The sequence below is a fragment of the Mchenga conophoros genome, linkage group LG18 (assembly GCF_057382185.1).
Source record: "Mchenga conophoros isolate Kocher_MC1m ecotype Shallow Benthic linkage group LG18, M_conophoros_male_GT1.1, whole genome shotgun sequence".
NCBI lineage: Eukaryota > Metazoa > Chordata > Actinopteri > Cichliformes > Cichlidae > Mchenga > Mchenga conophoros.
Genome location: NC_140543.1, coordinates 40,624,145 through 40,626,644, shown reverse-complemented (window position 1 = coordinate 40,626,644; position 2,500 = coordinate 40,624,145).

The following is a 2,500-nucleotide window of genomic DNA, read 5'->3' as shown; positions in this document are numbered from 1 at the left end:
TTTTCTCGTACCTATGGTACGACAACTTTTCTCGTGCCTATGGTACGACAACTTTTCTCGTGCCTATGGTACAACAACTTTTCGCCGTGCCCCTGGTACACCGCTCAGTAGCACTTTGCCACACAAACTCTCCTCGTGCCTATGGTACGACAACTTTTCTCGTGCCTATGGTACAACAACTTTCCTCCGTGCCCCTGGTACGACAGCTTTTCTCGTGCCTATGGTACAACAACTTTTCTCGTGCCTATGGTACAACAACTTTCCTCCGTGCCCCTGGTACGACAGCTTTTCTCGTGCCTATGGTACAACAACTTTTCTCGTGCCTATGGTACAACAACCTTTCGCCGTGCCCCTGGTACACCGCTCAGTAGCACTTTGCCACACAAACTCTCCTCGTGCCTATGGTACGACAACTTTTCTCGTGCCTATGGTACAACAACTTTCCTCCGTGCCCCTGGTACGACAGCTTTTCTCGTGCCTATGGTACAACAACTTTTCTCGTGCCTATGGTACAACAACTTTCCTCCGTGCCCCTGGTACGACAGCTTTTCTCGTGCCTATGGTACAACAACTTTTCTCGTGCCTATGGTACAACAACCTTTCGCCGTGCCCCTGGTACACCGCTCAGTAGCACTTTGCCACACAAACTCTCCTCGTGCCTATGGTACGACAACTTTTCTCGTGCCTATGGTACAACAACTTTCCTCCGTGCCCCTGGTACGACAGCTTTTCTCGTGCCTATGGTACAACAACTTTTCTCGTGCCTATGGTACAACAACTTTTCGCCGTGCCCCTGGTACACCGCTCAGTAGCACTTTGCCACACACACACTCCTCGTACCTATGGTACGACAACTTTTCTCGTGCCTATGGTACGACAACTTTTCTCGTGCCTATGGTACAACAACCTTTCCCCGTGCCCCTGGTACACTGCGCAGAAACTCTTTGCCACACACACACACCACTCGTGCCTATGGTACGACAACAGGCCCCGGGGACCTACATCGCACCTTGCTCTTGCCTCCCTTACAGCTGAAAAAGGTCCATGCCTGTGCCCTGGCCCTGCTGAAATTCCCTCTCCATTTAGCCGAGGCAGTGAGTCGGCCTCCTGTCTCCCTTTACGGTCGAAAAAGATGTGCTCCTGGGCGCGCTGGCCCTGCTGCTACTCACATCGGGCATGGACCTGGACCTCCAGCAGGCCCCGGGGACCTACATCGCACATTGCTCTTCCCTCCCTTACAGCTGAAAAAGGTCCATGCTTGTGCCCTGGCCCTTCTGAAATTCCCTCTCCATTTAGCCGAGGCAGAGAGTCGGCCTCCTGTCTCCTTTACGGTCGAAAAAGATGTGCTCCTGGGCGCGCTGGCCCTGCTGCTACTCACATCGGGCATGGACCTGGACCTCCAGCAGGCCCCGGGGACCTACATCGCACATTGCTCTTCCCTCCCTTACAGCTGAAAAAGGTCCATGCTTGTGCCCTGGCCCTTCTGAAATTCCCTCTCCATTTAGCCGAGGCAGAGAGTCGGCCTCCTGTCTCCTTTACGGTCGAAAAAGATGTGCTCCTGGGCGCGCTGGCCCTGCTGCTACTCACATCGGGCATGGACCTGGACCTCCAGCAGGCCCCGGGGACCTACATCACACCTTGCTCTTGCCTCCCTTACAGCTGAAAAAGGTCCATGCCTGTGCCCTGGCCCTGCTGAAATTCCCTCTCCATTTAGCCGAGGCAGTGAGTCGGCCTCCTGTCTCCCTTTACGGTCGAAAAAGATGTGCTCCTTGGCGCGCTGGCCCTGCTGCTACTCACATCGGGCATGGACCTGGACCTCCAGCAGGCCCCGGGGACCTACATCACACCTTGCTCTTGCCTCCCTTACAGCTGAAAAGGTCCATGCTTGTGCCCTGGCCCTTCTGAAATTCCCTCTCCATTTAGCCGAGGCAGTGAGTCGGCCTCCTGTCTCCCTTTACGGTCGAAAAAGATGTGCTCCTGGGCGCGCTGGCCCTGCTGCTACTCACATCGGGCATGGACCTGGACCTCCAGCAGGCCCCGGGGACCTACATCACACCTTGCTCTTGCCTCCCTTACAGCTGAAAAGGTCCATGCTTTTGCCCTGGCCCTTCTGAAATTCCCTCTCCATTTAGCCGAGGCAGTGAGTCGGCCTCCTGTCTCCCTTTACGGTCGAAAAAGATGTGCTCCTGGACGCGCTGGCGCCGGCTGCTACTCACATCGGGCATGGACCTGGACCTCCAGTAGGCCCCGGGGACCTACATCACACCTTGCTCTTGCCTCCCTTACAGCTGAAAAGGTCCATGCTTTTGCCCTGGCCCTTCTGAAATTCCCTCTCCATTTAGCCGAGGCAGTGAGTCGGCCTCCTGTCTCCCTTTACGGTCGAAAAAGATGTGCTCCTGGACGCGCTGGCGCCGGCTGCTACTCACATCGGGCATGGACCTGGACCTCCAGTAGGCCCCGGGGACCTACATCACACCTTGCTCTTGCCTCCCTTACAGCT